We start from the raw sequence: 19,244 nt of genomic DNA, 5'->3' as shown, positions 1-19,244 counted from the left end.
GTTATAGCAAATTTTTTGCTGCGTGTAAATTTTGACACTGAAATAAAAAACTTTGTCTACTCCCTTCTGAACGCTAAAAGATACTGAAGAGTGAAGAACCTTTTTTTTTGTTTTTTTTTCAAGCTACGGTATATTACCACTGGGATTTCTAGTTATCAGTGTATGGATGCTATCTCTATCCAACAACTGGTGTCACCGATACGATCTCCCGAGACAGTTTTGTTTTTATTTTGATAACTTAATCGCACGAACGTCAATTTATCTGAATTTGGGTATTCAGATAAATTGGGCTGTAATGCATCTTGTCATCGGGTGAGACCAAACCATTTACATCACATAATCTTTAATTCTATTTCAGGTATAATTTTCCCCCGAACTTTTTAAAAAAACGATGCTTTAAATTTGTTTATTATTCAAATAAAAGCAATACAAGATCTTCATGTTTTCAAAAAATGTCTTTGAAAAATGTAACAAAGAGGAACTAATTCCAAAAACATTTTGGCACATTACGAATTGCAGAAGCAGGCAGTTACTTTCCGGAAAGAGACAATAAATCGTCTGGACAAAGATATTTAATACTTCAAAGACATCCAAAGTCATTGATATTTTGCTAGAAAAGCAGGATAATACGCGTTTACTGAAAAATATTGAAACGCCAGATAAAAAATTTTATCCGATATTGACACCGCGCTTTTCAAAGCAATTTTAATATCAGAAAACAAATACCGAAAAATCAATCAACGAAACATCTCGCAGCAAACGGCAATACATTCATATTCTTCAGCAACAATTAAAGATATTGGAAATTTTGTTGAAACATATTCTCCTGGGGCTAAGAGGGAAACTTTAGAACTACAAGCTGGACAATTGATAAAAGTTTATTTGGGCAAGATGCTTCAATGCAAATGAACGATACAGTTGATAATTGCATGAAAAAGTTGAAACCACACCGTGTATCTGTCTGCAAATTTTCACCTGTCATGGACGGTTGTTATTGTCGAAATAGTAATAATGAGGCAATTACAAAGTTTAATGAGCAACCGGAAATGATATGTCTGGAACTGGAGGGTCTGTATCCGTGGTCAAAAGTTGAATGTCTTGATAATACTCTTATAGATAATGATATTTCTTATGGCGGTTCACCCAAACAAAAATGGAATCAAGAACCTTGTGAATATTATCTAAATTATCGCAATATTACTTGAGTTGAATAATGTGAAAGATATGAGAATTTGTTTTTTAAAATTAGTAGTATTTCTCTTCCGACAATTTTGCACAAAAATCACTTCAAAGTCATTAGGAGCAGTTTAACTCAAGCAAAACATTCGTTATACAATATTGTGTACATTTTGACGGTCAGCTGGAGAGAAACAATTTTGCGCCCCAAAGCTGTTCGTTTTCTTTGCAATTTAGTTTTGAGAAAACCTACTTCTTTGTGGAGATGTTGAAAAAATCCTGGACCCTTTAATACATCGAAGTTGTCGACTTTTGATAAAGGGCTAGATCGATCCCAAAGGTGTTTTAAGTTTTTTCTCGTAAATGCGCGTAGTATACAAAATAAGCATGAAGACCTTTCGAATTTGCTTCAGCAACTAGATTCACAAACTAAAATTATAAAAACCGAAACAAGGATTTCCGAACAGCAGGACACTAATTTTAATATTAGTAATGAACATCTTTTCTTACAAAAAGTTCCATCAAAACAAACGGGAGTCCAGCGAGGCGGGGTGCTGGAGTTTGGATCCCCACAGACTTCAATGTTAAACGTAAGAAAGAATTTAAGATAGCTAATACAGGATTTTTTGAATCAATTTGGCTCAAAATTAAAGAATCTCTGCAAGATAAAGGCTTGGTGAACATTTTAAACAATCCGAGTAAAAATTTTTCCATTTTTTTCTTGAACGATTTGAGTGCTGAAATATCTAATGCATATTCCTTAACAGACAATCTTCTTCTATTTGATGACTACAACATGCACCTTTACAGATCTGTGATACTTCAATAAAACAAAACAATTGATAAACCATGGTTATCCAAGGATATCCAAGTAACTCAAGAAATTAATAGCAGAAAAACATCATTTGTACAATCAATTCAAATTTTTCTCAAAACTACGATGTTTTCGACGAGTTTAAAAAAATTCCGTAACCCAGTGAACAGAAAACTACGAGATGCACATCACAAATATTCTGTTGATTTTTTAAGCAAGGTGAAACATCGAAGCAGAAATGGAATCTCACCAATAAAAAGTTAGGAAAACACAAACAAGGTGTTAATGTGTCTGAAATCGAAACAGACCGACGGAGCAAAGTCCTTCGACAAAAAATCAATCTGCAATGCATTTAATAAATCATTTGCGGAAATGAGCAAATATTCTGGTGATTTTGTTCCTCTCAATATCCATAAGTTGGACCATTGTTCTAAAAAATTCAATTTTAGAGTATTGACTTCAAAAGAAATCTACAAAACCATTGACAGTTTAGAAAACAGTAAATCACCGGGTCCAGGACTTAGCCATGCGTGGGCTTTAAAGGTGGTGAAATACGCAGTTGGTACTCATCTGCAATTTATTTTTAATGAATTTATTCAAAACTGTGTCTTTCCAACTATTCTAAAACATGCATTTGTCACACCAATTCTCAAAAAAGGATCAACAAGACAAGTGTGCAACAATCGACCAATATCGGTCGCACCAAATTTTTCTAAGCTTTTTGAGAAGCTTCTCATTTTCCAAATGTTGGATCACATTAATAAAAACACTCTGTTGAATAAAGAGCAATTTGGATTCCAAAACAAAAAATCTTCAACAGATGCAGTTTTGTTTTTCACTCACAGTAATAGAAAACCATTAAAATGGGACAAACACTGCAGCAATTTTCTTAGACCTTGCAAAAGTATTCAATTCAATTTCGCACAAAAAAATTCTTAAGAAGGAGAGTGCTTCAACTTCTCTGCCTGCAGTTAATTTATTGAAATTTTTCTCGAAGAAAGATCACAATGCTTCAAAATAGGCACCGAGGTCTCAGAACACATTTCCGTTTATCATGGAGTACCGCAAGGCACAGTATTAGGACCCCCAAAATGCTTATATATTAGGACCCCTAAATATCTTTTATACGTTAACTATTTTTTAGGAAAAATCAAAGGTAACTTTAAGCTTGTTCAATTTGCAGGCGATACTATTGTTTTGTTTCTATATGAACCAGGAGAAACAATCGCAACAAAAATTGAAAATATTGTACTCACTTTGAATGCAGATAAAATAGAACTACTTTATTTTTCTACCAAGGACGAATTAACCAAAAGTTAATTTTAACGGAAATTTAATAAAATCTGCTGAGAGTTGTCGTTATCCAGGATTACACCTTGACTCAAAATTGACTTTTGAATCACATCTGAATGTAATGTTAAAAAAATGGCCGCCGCCATTCGCTCACTACATCTGGCAAGAAACCATATACCTTTGGAAGTAAGGTTGCAAGCTTTCAAATCTTTAGTCCTGTCTCATTTTTCATTCAGTGGAGTTTATTTACAAACATTGTCTGCAAAAAACATACAGCGTATAAATCGACAGATTAATTGGGGCTTTAAAAGTGTGTTATATGTGTCATAAATTCGATCATTGTCGTGATATCCTTCTCAAATCGCATTGCCCACCAGCTGAATTAATTATTTCAAAGTTTAGTATATTGAAACTCCACACAGATTTGAATCAGAGCATAGTATCAGAATCATTTAGAACTTGTGCAAACCGCCTACAGTTAAAACAGAACAAATGGACAAAACAGCAGATAATAAGAACGCAAAACTACACTAAGCAAAATTAAAGATCTTTGATTTTGAAGAGCATACAAAAATGGAATAAGTTACCCTTTAACGTAGGAGCGACGGAGAACAAAACTCTTTTCAAAAGAATTTTAAGAGTTTTTGCCACGTCAGCATGAAAATTTTCCAATAGATAGACAGTTAGTATCATTCGTCTTATTTTTATATATAGTGGAACGAACAGCTTAATGAGTAATATCAATTAATAACCAGAAGATTAATGTATAATTTCATGTATTAATGTATTATTTCAATAAATATTCCTGATTAGTCTGCTGAAGGCATGTAAACTTTATTCTTTTGGTTAGATTATTAATTTACATGTTTGGAAAAAAAAATTAAAAGGGTTCTTTAAAACAATAGATCCAAAACATCTACCGAGTTTTTTTCAGACAGACTTGATTGACTTTACCGAGACTTTACCGACATCTACCGAGTTTTTTCTCGACAGACTTGTTTGAAATTTAGCAAATTAAATATAGGTTGACTTGATACCGGGTACCAAAGACTAATCAAAGAATTGTTGTATTATTCGGAAAAGTAATAAACGATCCTTAGCCCGATAAAAACTAAGTTTGCATTCATTCCAATTGGATCAGTTTCACGTTTTCTCAATCTTTGGCACTCAAAAACGAGGTTTTTGATCAGGGAAGTTCATAGATAAAGTGGCGCGTTTTTCAGATAAAACTAATAAAAACGCATTTAATTACGTCGGAATCCAACATTTTAAAGTAGAAAAAAGCAGCCGTAAAACAGCCGTCTCTTGGTGACAGTTTTGTTTTTAAGTTGAGCAGACTCTGATATACGCCTAGTTCCAAAGTAAATCAGGAAAGACCAAAAAAGACGCTTTAATGACAACTTGCAAAAGCACTTTTCACGTCAAGACTCATTGAAGAAAAGTCTTCCATTCTGCAAAAGAATTCGACAAAAAAAAGTACTTTAAGATGTTACAAAACATAAGAGCTCTTTTTTGCTTAAAGCACTCATGTAGCTATAGGTTCGATGAATTTCTTGATTTGATGATACTGGTATAGCTCATTGCTCTTTTAGAAAAAGTGATTTTTTCATGTATTAATTTTTACCAGATCAGAACTCTGCAACGAAATTTCTAAAACGTGCTGCAAGCCTTAGAAAACTTAATATGGCAGAAGTGTTGTAAGTACTAAAACTTTAAGGAAACGCTGACTGAAACTCAATATAATATTATCCTGCATCAGGTGGTGTCAAATATTGAAATATCAAATACAAAGAAGAGCCGAAAATAAAAGAACTGGTCGAATCACCGAAAGATTAACAGTTTGGTTTGCGCATATTTTTTACTCAATACAGCGGGAATGTAAGCTTACAGTTTCATAGAAGATTACAAAACAGCTGCCGAATAGTGACACATACCGCAAGTTTAAAACTTGTTGCCCTCTCTCTTGAAACTTTTTGAATGTTTTGAAAGCGCTCATCGTTTAACAGAATGAATGTTGTCTGTGGTTCCACCTAGTTTGGTCAAATATGTTGAAATGCAATTACTAGATTTTCTGATCAACAAAAGTCCGACTCGCCGGCCGGTAGAATTTGATTGGGTGCTCGTGGTCCATGAAGTCAGGAATCTAGATACTGATTGAATGGAGAAGCGGCGACGTGAATTGGTATTAAATTGTTAGTCAGACGGAAGTATATCGGCAAAAAACTCGGAAATCATATTTGACATTTTAAATTGAAATTCTTTTCTAAGCTTTGGAATGCAACTCTGTACGTTCACGATAGCTGTTTACTATGTAAATAAAGGATTGAATTAAATTTTGAATTGAATGGCTTGTGAATCAAGAGAAATTAGTAGCTAAACAAAGCGAGTGAATTTTAAGCGGGAAATTTTGCGTATGTTTACACAATTGAGCAAAATCAGGCTTCGCGAGTAACATCAAAAGTCATTACATGCGTTGAGTAATTTATATGTTAATACATTGCCGCCCCCGTTGATGAATGGCATCAAAAAAATATAAATGAAAAATTACTTCAGACCATATGTCAGTTTTTGATAGCATCAACCGCTTTTCAACTTTATATTATAAAAAGAATCATATTTGGACCAAGTTTCGTCCTTGCGAAGTGCGGCTTGTGAGAATCCGACTTCCAGTTGTCAAGTCTTCCCGTGTCCGGGTACACAGGTACCGAAAGTGTGCTCGTGGGAAGGACGGCAGGCGGGATCGAGTTGGATCCTTTCTGCAGGACCATTTTCCAGAGCTTCTGGATTGAGGTTAGCTTGTGTTGATTGGTATCTTTCTGAGTTTTACTATGGGTCTGTTTGAGAATTTGCCATTTCCTGTTTTTATTTTGGCTACTCTGACCAAATTGTCATTTCCTGTATATGTTTCATGCACAATTCCCAGAGGCCATGATAAGGGAGGACTGTTGTCATCTGTGATGTACACTAAATCTCCTTTTGTCAGGTTTTGCTTTTCGGCCATGTTCTTTGACCTGGTCTGCAACTGGGATAAATTTTCAGTTGTCCATTTCTTCCAAAATTCTGCTATGAGTCTCTGCAAGTATTGAAAGCGCTTTTTTGGATCTTCCTCATCTTTTGTTTTTGGGATTGGGGAAACAACCAAAGGCAATTGATGATTATGAGGGCCGGTTAATAACATAGCAGGGTTTAAGGGATAACTGTCTTTTGCATCATCTGAGACAACTGTGAGCGGTCTCGAGTTAAGTACAGCTTCGACTTGGCATAGCATTGTATATACTTTATCCAAATAGAGGTTAGCTGTTGTTCCGATTGTTTTGAACAGCAGTAGCTTCATCGATTTGACTCCTGCTTCCCATAGTCCACCAAAATGTGAAGCTTTGGCTGGAATTGTTGACCAGTTGATGCCTAAATCTAGAACAGCTTGAGGTAGAAAATCAGTTCCGTATTTCTCTTTCAGTATCCTTTTGAGTTTTATGAGATCATTCAATGATCCTTTAAAGTTTGTACCATTGTCTGAAAATATGCGAGCTGGGCATCCTCGTCGAGAAAAGAACCGTCTAACAGCTTTCATGAATTCCTGTGTAATCAATGCTTTAGTGACATCCAAATGAATGGCTTTTGTAACTAAGCATACGAAGACTACCAAATAACATTTGGCTTCAGTCTTTTCACATGTGTAAGGCATTGGACCGGCGAAGTCTATGCCCACGTTACTGAATGGTGGAGCTGGGTTGACTCGTTGTTGTGGTAGGTCGCCTAGGAGTAGAGAAAGGTTACGGCCATTAAACCGAAAACATGTGATGCAGTTTCCAACTATAGACCTTGTCAGCGTTTTCACTCGAATTATCCAGAACTTCTGATGCGTGTGAACAACTGTTCCGTTTACACCTGAATGTAACACTCGCTGATGACTGTCAAGTACGATTAACCTCGAAAGATTATTTTTGTAAGGCAAAATTGATTGAATTTTGGCAGATTCATTCAAGCAATCTGCTGCTACTAGACGTCCACCAACCTTTGAAACTCTTTCCTCATCTATGAAGGGATAAAATTGAAGGATTCTCGATTTTTGGCTTATGCTTTGGCTTTTCTGCAATTTGTCTATATCATCAATATAGTTTTGCTTCTGCTTATCTCTAACAAGCATATTTAATGCTTGTCGCTTGAATTCTTTTCTCTCGGTTGGCTTCTTAAGCAAAATGTAAGCAAACTTTAGGACTTGCTTTGCTACTCTTATTGCTTTGTCGAGACTTCCGTAACGTTCAATAGGGAATAATTGGTCGATTTGGTGATTCGACTGCTCTATGTTTTGATCATTCAGCGGGTCGTTTTCCTCCCCCACAGGTTCGGGAATAGTGCCCGAATCTATTGTTGATGTTTGGCTCCGCACTACTTCCTTCTTTACTTCTGTTGACTGAAGAATTTCTGGTTGTTTTGGGATAGTCAGCTTTCCATCAGAGAGCCATTGTGGGCCTTTCCACCACATTCTAAGGGATGAAAGCTGTTTTGCTGGCACCGGGCGCGTAGTATGATCGGCTGGATTTTCTTATGTCGGCACGTATCTCCATTTTTCTGGTTGAATTATTTGTTGGACTTTGGCCACACGGTTAGCTATGAATGTTGAGAATCGGCTAGAGATAGAATTAATCCAAGCTAAGGCAACTGTTGAATCGCTCGGAGCATATATTTCAGTTGTAAATCCATTTTGGTTTACCCTTGTCTGAACTGTTTGTATCATCTGCACTCCTAGAACCATTGAGCACAGTTCAAGTCTCGGTATGCTGAGTGTTTTTCTGGGCGCTAATCTGGACTTGGAACATAGCAAGGTAGACTTGGTCTGAGATGCTCCCAGTGATCGGGCATATATAGCAGCTCCGTACGCTTTTTCAGAAGCATCGCAAAATAAGTGAAAATGTATTTTTTCAATAGCGAAGTTGGCCACAAAGCGTGGTATACGTAGCTAAGACAGATGATGTAATCCAATCATCCAAGCTTTATATTGGTCGATTATGGTTGCCCCAACGTCATCATCCCATCCAATTTCATGTTCCCAAGTCATTTGGAAAAGAATTTTGCATTCAAGCGTTACTGGTGTTAGGAGACCGATAGGGTCAAATATTTTACCCATATTGCTAGATAATGCTCTTCTAGTGGTTATATGTACATTTTCAGGATGGAGCTGTTAACTGAATCTATCAACATTCTTTTGTTAGATAGAGTAAAAGTTGATTTTTTACCTTCTTTATTTTGACCAGTTTTTTTATTCGGCTGCGGCTTCGGCGTTCTTTTGTCGAACATACGTTTGTTGGACCTGGAATCTTTTTGATCGAAAAGTATCGGGCATGGTTCAGTTTTCGAATGGTATTGTTTTTTTTCTACTAAATTTTTCATTTTTTGCGAAAATTTTGTCCTCAAACGTGACCACTAATTTTTGTTTTTCGGTTTTTTGGTTTTCTGTGTTTGAGTAGTTATTTCAGGTTCTGAAAGCTCAGATGACTTCGGGCAGCTATCAGTGTCTGAGACAACATCTCAGAAATCGCCAGTGGGTGTTTTTTGCAGATTTTTGTCGACACCAGTTTTGACCGTTTTTTCGCCTTTTTGTGGGATTTTTGATGTTTTTTCTTAATTAAACCCTGTTAAAAATTGCATTGAATTAATCAGACAAACATGGGGAGTTGCATGATTAGAAGCGTGGGAGTCCAATAAATGGATTTCCTTTAGTTTTTTACAGTCAAGGTTGACCACTAATTGTGGAAAATCCGATTTTTGAAACTCGTCAAGTTCGACTGATGGACACTCAATAACTGTTTCTTCGTCTTCGGGCAGATGCATTATAACAACGCTGCACTGACTTTGGGGTCTATTGAAGTAGAAAATGTCATTTTTGGGCTGCCAGTTGAGACCAAGGGTTTTGATGGTGTGGTCATGTTCACCGATGAAAAGATCTTTGTTTTCTTGTAGCTCAGGGGAAATCGCTTTCATAACCTCATAAGAGTTGCTTGCCCACTTGCGAATAGACATCCCAATGAGTTCTAGAGTAGTTGTAATGTCTCTGAACAGGCCAATAACTTGCTCTTGTGTGTCACCGCCACGAAGAAGGTCATCAACATAAAATGAGTTGAGTAATCAATTTTTGCAATGAATTGATGGAGCATCTTTTGCTGTATCACGTAGTGCCCTGATGGCGTGGTATGATCTAGAAGAAACGCCGTATATGACTCGTGTCATACGGTACTTCTATATTGGTTGCTTTTGACTACTTCGCCAATACATCTGATGAAAGTTACGGCCCTTTTCGTTTAGTTCGATTTGGCGGTACATTTTTGTGATATCACCTGATAAAACAATGCGATGGAGACGAAATTGAATCAGTATCTCAAAAAGGTCGAGCTGTTGTTTTGGACCAACCAGGAGGCAATCGTTGAGACTTCTTCCGTTCATTGTTTTTGCTAATGCGTTGAAAACTGCTTTGAATTTTGTAGTCGTAGAGCTTGATTTCCATACTGCTTGATGTGGCATCACAAAGTGTTTCTCGGGTGGCAGATTATGGTCGCTTTCAGGCACTGGTTCTAAATGTCCTGTCTCAATCATCTCTTGAAAGAATTCTGTGTATTGAGTTTGGGCATCTGCGTTTCGTGAAAGCTTGTTTTCGTCACCCAAAAATTGTCTGAGGGCTTTTCGAGATGATTCTCCAATGTTGGGCAACCATTCCTGACTGTCTGGATCAAAAACGGCTTCATGTTGGTCAATTGGTAGTCGAACTTGAGGCCTTCCATTTTGGCCATATGTTGTTGTCGTGTCACAGTGATTAATGCACGCCAATTCTTTGGGAGTGAACATGGCTGGGGGAAGTGCTGGAACATCTTCGATTTCTCAAAATTTGGCAAAGGACTTGATTTCGTTGTCAAATAGGCATATTGCATTCGAATTTACATCAGGTTTGTTTGCTAGCTAATCCCGAAACTGTCCAGCCTAGCGTAGTTTCTGTGAGGCATAAGGAACCTTGTTTAAGTATTCGTCCTTTTATTATCTGTGTGTATGCAGAAATACCGAGTAGTATGTCTATTTCGCCTGGTTGCCAAAATTGATCATCAGCCAAATTGTAATTGACCAAGTCTGCGTAGTCAGTCTCTGAAAGGGGCTGATTTGGATTTTCACTGGCTGTAATTGTCTTCAGCACTACGCAGTTGAGAGTAATATTTTCCCCTGTTTTGGGAATAATTTCAAGTTTGAGAGAACCGTCAACTGGCATTGAGTCTTTCTGATTGACCCCTATGATTCTTTCATTGGAAGCTTTTGGTTCTAATCCCAGTGTCTTGCAGGCTTTCGCTGTAACTGCATTGATATGAGCTCCTGTGTCTAACAATGCTCTTAGATTGTGTATTTGATTGTTTCTACCAATTACTTGAACACGAGCAGCTGGTAAAATAGTCATTTGGGAAGATCTTTGAGTCAAATTACAAGCATGTGTGCCTAGTTTAGCATTGAAAGCCTCATGTAAAAATGTATGATCCTTACCCTGACATGTTTTGCATCTAGACTGTGACGAACATTGGTCACTTTCGTGATTGAGTCTCAAGCAATTTTGACAGGACTTACTGGCGGCTAAAGCAGACTGCTTATCTTTCGCTGAAAGGTCCTTGAATTTTGAGCAAGCCCAGGGAGCATGGCATTCCCTGCATTGAGTCACGACACACGGATGTTTGAAGCCTTGCTTCGATCGCTCATCCGGTCCAGTGATGTGCAGTTGTTTGGGGGGAATGGGATCGTTTAACATTTCCATCGATCTTACTCTGTTGTCAAGAAAGGTCATCAGTTTGTCAAATTTAAGACATTCAGTGCCTTCAGTTTTGAGTTCCCATGCTTTCTGAGAGTCGACATCCAATTTTGTGAAAAGAAGATAGTGCCACATGTCGTTATCAACTTGTCGGCCAAGCGAGTGAATCGACTGAGTTACTTCATTGAACGTACTGTGTAGCAGACGGAGTTGGTATTTGCTTTCTCCTCTCACAGGCTTGAAATCAACAGCCCTAGCTTTCAATGTGCGTAGAATTATGCGATCGTTTTTGTATCGCTGCTCGAGTAGATTTCTTGCAGTCTCGTAGTTGCTGTCAGTTGATGATAGGCTTTTTATTAGTTTTTCAGGGGGACCTGATAAGCAACTTTTTAAATAAAAAAGTCGCTGGCTGTTTGATAATTTCGTGGCGAGGTGCACGGCTGTATCGAATGGATCGATAAAGGCTATCCAGTTAGTGAATTTTCCATCGAATTTGCGTAGCTGTATCTGTGGTAGCTTTGCAACATGCGGCTGGTGCTGTGTTGAATCTCCGAAAGACGTATTCATAGTCTCGTTTTCGTCCACCTTTTGCAGCTCAAATTTGTCATGGCTTTTCCCATTTGAAATAGTTTCATGCGGACTACTATGTGCTTGTCTTGAACCAGATCGAATTCTGTATCGTACTGATCATCCTGCACTGTTTCCAAATAGGATTCGTCTAGTTGCTGTTGAATTTTGAAGCATTCAGTAGCTTCGGAGAGGGCCAATCTGACCTCGTCTTTGTTAAATGGCTGGTTAAGTCTATCCCATTCATCAAAGATCTTGTTGAGCTGTCGTGAATTGGCACGCCAGCTCAAGTGTGGAACGTGGTTTCATCAAAGTTGTTCAGGGGTTCCTGCATCAATTATAACACACATTAGCAAATTGGCAAATTGAAGGGACTGGCTTGGGTATGCGAAAACGGATTTGCGACAGGAATACAGCAAAAAATCGACGAAATATCCAAACAGCTTCAAAACCTCACAAAAAGACGACAACGTTGCACAATAAAAACGATTCTCAACCCGCTACAACTGATTTCGACACCGTGCGTCGATCTATTAAAGTCAATTGTCTCCCAGAAAGCAAAGAAACTAGCGTATACAAACGAAATTCAGACGAAATCGAAAACGTTAAAAGTGTAGCGCAAAATTTAGGTTTCAACGACACCAAAATAAGCGTAACAGTGAGGGCAGGAAAATATGACGAGAAAGCTACTAAAACAGGACTCTTATTGTGGAGCTGTCATCTAAATCCGAAGCTGAGCTTTTAGTGATCAAAACTTTTCAAGACAAGTTGGGAACGACGGAAAAAATATACATATCACCTGACTTTACGAAACCTGAACGGAAAAAGAAAGATAAGTCTTGGAGAAGCGGCGCGAGTTGATTGCTTCTGTAGTATACCCAAAAAACTTGAGGGTTAGAAACCTGGTTCTGTATCAAAACGAAAAGCCAGTTAAGATCTGACTAGAAACGGCACCGTCGATACTCCTCATAAATGCGAGAAGTCTGAAGAAAACAATCCGTTGGCTCAGATATGTGAGCTTTGTCTTGTAAAAATTACATTCAACGATCCTCAATTTTTGTTGGATGTCTCTGCTATCCGCCGGATACCTCAAAGAAGGAAAAGTTAACGGAATACCTTGACAACATATTTTCTGCCGTTGCTGCTGAGTACGCAAATAGTCTAATTTTGTTCGGCGGAGATTTTAATCATTATGATTTTAACCTTTTAGCGAGCCTCACCAATCTGTCAGTTATTAAATCTGACGCAACGAGGGGAACAAAAAAACTTCACAGAATTCTAACAAACATACCTCATCTGTATAAAGAAAACGCGTTTTGGTTTAGCACTAGATGGAATGGACCTAAGTTTCATAAACAACAGCAGAGATCGAGCATTGCGCTGGATTGCTTGCTTCAGATGCTGCAAGGCAAATTAGACATGACATGTTCCCAAAAAACTAGTTAAGATGACTAAAGATCCCAATTATATAACACCAGAAGTAAAGCTTTTACTGAAGAAAAAGTACAAAAAGGAAAAATGTAGTGACACAAGTCGGATCGAAGATCAGATTGTGAGAAAAATACAAAAAAATTTTGACCTCAGGCAGAAAGGGAAGCAAAATTTGTGGGAAAGAAGGGAACGGTTTAACTGCCAGACATGAAAAGAAAGAACATATTTTAGAAACACCCCAAAATCTTAACGACTGCTTTACACAAATCAACACAACGATGTGCTATAAGGTCCCAATAAATGTGCGACAAGTGTTTGAAGGCATGCGAAGAATTAAAAGTACCAGCATAGGACCAGATGGTATTCCATTTTGGGTTTGGTCAGAGAATGCGCACTCTTCGGCAGAACCGACGTTGAACATGATTAACACTTCGCTTCTGTGGGGTGTTGTACCTCAACAATTGAAAATCGCCGAGTCGTCCCTCTGCCAGAAGTGAATAAGCCAAAGAGCACGAATGACTATATTCCTATATCTGTAACGTCAGTTATATCAAGATTCACAGAAAGAATTTTCCTCAAAAACTTTATCGGATAAGTACAACGAATGGCTACCAGAAATCAGCATGGGTTCCAAAAAAGAGCTTCAACAACAAGTAAGCTTTTGAATATTCAACACCATATTTCGAATTAAAGACAAAGTCAAGCGAGTCATGCAAGATTAGTTTCAACCGGTTTTGGAAAAGCAATTGATCGAACCCATTTGAAATTTGTTGAGTAGATTCTGACATACGCCTAGTTCCAAAATAAATCAGGAAAGACCAAAAAAGACGCTTTAATGACAACTTGCAAAAGCACTTTTCACGTCAAGACTCATTGAAGAAAAGTCTTCAATTCTGCAAAAGATTTCGACAAAAAATAAGAACTTTAAGATGTTGCAAAACAGAGCTCTTTTTTGCTTAAAGCACTCTTGTAGCTATAGGTTCGATGAATTTCTTGATTTGATGATACTGGTATAGTTTATTGCTCTTTTGAAACGCACTTTAGAGAAAAACAAATTCCGAAAATAAATTGACTAATAACTGATTTAATTTGTTGTTGCTTAAAGCACACTTGTAGCGGTACAGTTGATAAACTTCACGGTTTAATGATTCTGGTAAATTTCATCGCCTACTTCAAAATGATAGAAAAAGTGATTTTTTCATGTATTGATTTATACCAGATCAGAACTCTGCAACGAAATTTCTAAAACGTGCGGCAAGCCTTAGAAAACTTAATATGGCAGAAGTGTTGTAAGTACTATAACTTTAAAGAAACGCTGACTGGTACTCAATATAATATTATCCTGCATCAGGTAGTGTCAAATATTGAAGTATCAAATAAAAAGAGGAGCCCAAAATAAAAGTGATAAATATCACGGTTTAATGATTCTGGTAAATTTCATCGCCTTCTTCAAAATGGTAGAAGTGATTTTTTCATGTATTAATTTATACCAGTTCAGAACTCTGCAAGAAATTTTCTAAAACGTGCTGCAAGCATTAGAAAACTTAATATGGCAGAAGTGTTGTAAGTGCTATAACTTTAAAGAAACGCTGACTGAAACTCAATATAATATTATCCTGCATCAGGTAGTTTCAAATATTGAAGTATCAAATACAAAAAGGAGCCCAAAATAAAAGAACTGGTTGAATCACCGAAAGATTAACAGTTTGGTTTGCGCATATTTTTTTACTCAATACAGCGGGAATGTAAGCTTACAGTTTCATAAAGATTACAAAACAGCTGCCGAATAGTGACTGTTTTCACAAACCACAAGTTTAAAACTTGTTGCCCTCTCTCAAATAAACTTTTTGAATGTTTTGAAAGCGCGCATCGTTTAACAGAATGAATGTTGTCTGTGGTTCCACCTAGTTTGGTCAAATATGTTGAAATGCAATAACTAGTTTTTCGGATCAACGAAAGTCCGACTCGCCGGCCGATAGAATTTGATTGGGTGCTCGTGGTCCATGAAGTCAGGGATCTAGATACTGATTGAACGGAGAAGCGGCGACGTGAATTGGTATTAAAATATTAGTCAGACGGAAGTATATCGGCAAAAAACATTCAAATTCATATTTGACATATTCGGCAAAAAAATTCGGAAATCATATTTGACATTTTAGTTTGAAATTCATTTCTAAGCGTTGGAATGCAACTCCAATAACTCTCGACAAGACAATTCACAAAATTTATGATTGTTAATCTGACAATGGAACAATATCGTCTAATAAAAAACTTACCATTCTGTCTACTCGCTTGTTGTTACTGCTGTTTTTGTCAATAAATGATGGAAACTACGATTTCTCAGCCAATCTCAACCCAATTAGATTAGCCTAATTGTTCTGATAAACTTATTAAATAGTGTTTTTCAGAAGACGTGAATTTCTGAACGCGCCGGGGTGAGTTCCATAGACTATCTAGAAGGGCAGAGTGATCGCACTACTGGAGAACTGACACTATGACGAAGGAAAGATCACAAAAGAAGACGACTAAAGCCCATTCTGTGAATGTGGGAAGAGTGCAAAACAAACTGTGTTGCATGTTTCAAGTGTGGAACGTGGTTTCATCAAAGTTGTTCAGGGGTTCCTGCATCAATTATAACACACATTAGCAAAGTGAAGGGACTGGCTTGGGTATGCGAGTAGTACATGCTAGAGTCATGCACCTAATACAGGGGGGGGGGGACATTTTGAAATTTCAAACTCAGAAATACTGCCCCCTCATAATTAAAAAAATGTTCGGGTAAATATACTTTAGGCTAAGAAAGTCAAAATGCCCCCCCCCCCTGTATTAGGTGCATGACTCTAGCATGTACTACTTATGCGAAAACGGATTTCCGACAGGAATACAGCAAAAAATCGACGAAATATCCGAACAGCTTCAAAACCTCCATTTTCCTGTATGCGAGTAGTACATGCTAGAGTCATGCACCTAATACAGGGGGGGGGGACATTTTGAAATTTCAAACTCAGAAATACTGCCCCCTCATAATTAAAACTAAAAGGTCCTTTGCGCGCGATGAGTACATGAAAGGGACATCATGCAATTGAGAAAATCAATCGTATTTGAGTTACAATGGGGAAGCGAGCTCTGAAAATTTGATCATTTTCCTGTTTTACACGTTAACAAACAGTAGCCCAGAACTGATTCAAAAAACCAGAATGACAAACCGCGTTGTAAGAGATGAAATTGATGGGGGTATTACAAATTTAGTTTTCGATGATGGAAACCGAGAGAGACCTCCATGGCGCTTCTGTTCCAATACTGTGGTCCCTCGATCAGAGATCATATTTTTTGTTCAAGTGAGTATTATAGTGCTCATGATTAGTCTTTGTTTCGCCATGCTTTTCTTGATATCGGAAAGTTGTGAGGAGAAGTCAATTTGGATCGCGCTGCTTTCAAGTCTAGTTGGTTATACTTTGCCAAACCCTAAACTATGAACAAAGTCATTCTTACAAACGATAGAATCTTCATGGCAGTTGTAGGCCCGAGTGATTCTGGGAAAACCGACCTAATATTCAGTATGTTGCAAAGTTCGTCGTTTTACCCAAAATTTCCCAAAATTTATTACTTCTACAAAGAGTTCCAGGATACATTTACAGCTATGCAACGTAAAATACAACAAATTGAGTTCATCAAGTATTCTGGATTGGATATAACAAAGAAATTTTCAGATTGTCTGCTCGTTTATGATGACTCATGCGAGGAAATATTTAACGACAAAGAGTTCGTAAAAAATGCAACGTCAGGAAGACACAGAAAACTTCATGTGATCTACGTCAAACACAACTTATTCCAACAGAGTAAATGGTCGCGGACAATTGATCTAAACACAACTCATATAGTTTTATTCAAATCATTGCGTGACATTCAACAAATAGAATACCTCGGAAAACAGTTAAACTGTCTCCAATTACTCAGGGACGCATACAAATTAGCAACAGCTCAACCCTATGGACATTTAATCATTGACCTGGATCCTAAAACAAGTCAAGGCTTACGATTTTCTTCTCAACTCATTGGTCCCGAACCATCAATATTCTATAATCCTTCGGAGGAAGCTGTTATTACACCAATTACGAATGCAAAAGAGACATTTGCTTATGCTGAAGCGTTGGTGCGTTAACAGCAACCCCAAATCGAAAAGCAAGAGAATTTTTCTAGCCCAAGATAATGAATTCATTTGGTTCCTAAGCGATTGCGTAATGAACGTGCTCTCTGGTGTTGTCCCAATCAACAAGAAAGAACTACAACAATTTGAACCTCAACTACGACAACTTTCTGAAAAATATTTTAGTGCTCTAGAAAGAAGTAAATTATTCCAGACAACGAGAGGGCATTCTCTGATTCAACTAATTGCCAGACCTTGTCTAGAATATCTACAGAAAAATGCCAACTGAGGAATTTGTGCTCATTCCTCGCAACATGTTTGCAACTGAACAACCCCAAGTTTCGCAAATATTAAACAATCCATTAACAAAAAACAAGTCGAAACAACTATCGCTTCTACAGAGAACTTCAAAACAAGAGCCACCAGAAGCGGTCATACAGCAGAACACAGAGCAACAGACAGATGACGTCATGGTTTCGGATGAAGAAGAAAAGCAACAAAGTATCCCAGACAACACTAAACGGAAAGAGTTTGATGAAATCAGTCAGAGTGTGATCGATGATATAGACTTTCTCGATAAAGACAAATTTGGAAAAGCAAAAATAATTTTGAAGAAAATCAACGGATCACGCATTATTTCACTGGACTTTGAGGGTAAAATCCTGATTAATGGAAGGAACACCGACATTCCAGCATCAACTTTCCTCTACGCATTACAACAAACATCATCAAAACTTTCGCCTGACGATTATCAAGTATTGAATTATTTGAACCTTGCGCCACATCTCACTTGTAATACTTACGCAAAGAAGTTCATAAAAATTCCGAAAGAGAAAAAACTACGTCAGTTTCCAGATGGAGCAGCCAGTGAACAGAAACCTGCTATCGAGAGAGCAGAAAAAACAGAGACTGCTAGCTTTGATGAGGAAGGCTTTGCAGACGCGGAAGAAGAAATTAAAACGCCAACAGGCTGGAAAACTCCATTCAGCGGAAATCAAAAAACTAAATAAAGTTTACACGAAGTGAAAAGCAGCATTTGGAAGTGTTGCTAACATAAAAGAGGAAAGCGGCTTTTCCCACAAAAAAATTGAAAAATTCCTTCAATCGAAGAACTCATACACTAAATATCGTCAATTCCGGAAAAGTTTTCCACGATTGAAGTTAGTTGCTTACAGAATAAACGAAATCTGGTCCATGGATGTAGCCTATATGGACAAAATAGCCAAGCACAACAATGGGGTCAAATACCTATTGATTGCAGTTGACGTTTTATCACGCTATTTACGTGTTCAACCTCTCAGAACGGTGTATTCAAAGGATTTCGTTGAAGCCTTCAAACAAATGATAAAGACAAAACAACCAGAGAAAGTTTGGACAGACAAAGGCACCGAATTCAAGGGCGAGTTCAAAACATTCTGTGAAAACAAAAAGATTCATTTGTATACAACCGAAAACGAAACCAAATCTGCGTTTGCGGAAAGAAATATTCGATCACTTAAAAACATTATATACAGATACTTGGAAGAAAAATAGACTTGGAACTATATAAAGGAGCTTCCCAATTTCGTAAATATCATTAACAGTCGTGTTAACCGCGTTATAAAGTTGGCCCCAAATAAAGTATTCAAAAAACATGAACCGTTTTTAATTTCGATTGCTTTGGACAACAATAAATATAAACCACGATTCGAAGAGGGGGACCTGGTACGAATAGCAAAACCAGACGATACCTTCAGAAAAGGTTATACTCAGAATTATACAGACGAAGTTTTCACAGTACTGCGATTGGCTACAACAAGTCCACCTACCTACAATCTGATTGACGCAAACAACGTTAAAATCCTAGGCAAGTTTTACGAACCGGAATTAGTACAAGTTGATGTGGTAAACAGTGAAGAGGAGCAATGATTTCCAACAGCAATGAGTTTACAATTGACTTGTTATCAAATGCATCAATGGACGTTTTTAATGGAAATACTATGGCATCATTTCGGAACCAATTATCACAACCGATACACTTACAGGGAGAATGGCAAGTA

The 19,244-nt window shown here is 37.5% G+C and overlaps 1 protein-coding gene across 1 annotated transcript in view; it reads left to right on the top strand.

The window, feature by feature from the left end:
- Positions 1-15,446: 15,446 nt before the first annotated feature.
- LOC142337795 (UDP-N-acetylglucosamine--dolichyl-phosphate N-acetylglucosaminephosphotransferase-like) overlaps positions 15,447-19,244 on the top strand; it is a 246,605-nt gene continuing 242,807 nt past the window's right edge. The window contains exon 1 of the mRNA XM_075387314.1: positions 15,447-15,456. The gene's annotated coding sequence lies outside the window, so the exon portion shown is untranslated. The remainder of the gene's footprint in view (positions 15,457-19,244) is intronic.

This window comes from Convolutriloba macropyga, chromosome 4 (assembly GCF_964194025.1).
Source record: "Convolutriloba macropyga chromosome 4, txConMacr16.3, whole genome shotgun sequence".
In the NCBI taxonomy this organism is placed as follows: Eukaryota; Metazoa; Xenacoelomorpha; order Acoela; family Convolutidae; genus Convolutriloba; species Convolutriloba macropyga.
The sequence above is the reverse complement of the archived record's forward strand: the minus strand, read 5'-3'. Positions and strand labels throughout refer to the sequence as shown.